Here is a 286-nt window from a genome sequence, read left to right on the forward strand (position 1 = left end):
CCGTTGATTATCCCACTTATTCCATGGTCATTTGCCAAGTTATAGACAAAACTAGTATTGCTCTTTGCAGTGCAATATTTGACCAGAAGGGTAAAGATGATTATTATTACAGTATTTTTGTCAGTTATGGTACGTTAGCGCTAACATTCTGCCCGCTTCAAATCAGACACAGAGATGAAATAGTGCGGTAAGACCACATTTATTTGAATTAATTATAGCATGTATTTCAATTAATTATCGATCGATCGTTTGAGAGAGAGAGAGAGAGAGAGACAGAGAGAGATGA

At 36.4% G+C, this 286-nt stretch overlaps 1 protein-coding gene across 1 annotated transcript in view; it reads left to right on the forward strand.

The window, feature by feature from the left end:
* The window catches only part of LOC107716031 (gamma-aminobutyric acid receptor subunit alpha-2-like), a 72,498-nt gene that overhangs the window by 17,512 nt on the left and 54,700 nt on the right, over window positions 1-286 (forward strand). The window lies entirely within an intron of this gene.

The sequence above is a fragment of the Sinocyclocheilus rhinocerous genome, unplaced genomic scaffold (assembly GCF_001515625.1).
Source record: "Sinocyclocheilus rhinocerous isolate Xijiao unplaced genomic scaffold, SAMN03320098_v1.1 scaffold720, whole genome shotgun sequence".
NCBI classification, from domain to species: domain Eukaryota; kingdom Metazoa; phylum Chordata; class Actinopteri; order Cypriniformes; family Cyprinidae; genus Sinocyclocheilus; species Sinocyclocheilus rhinocerous.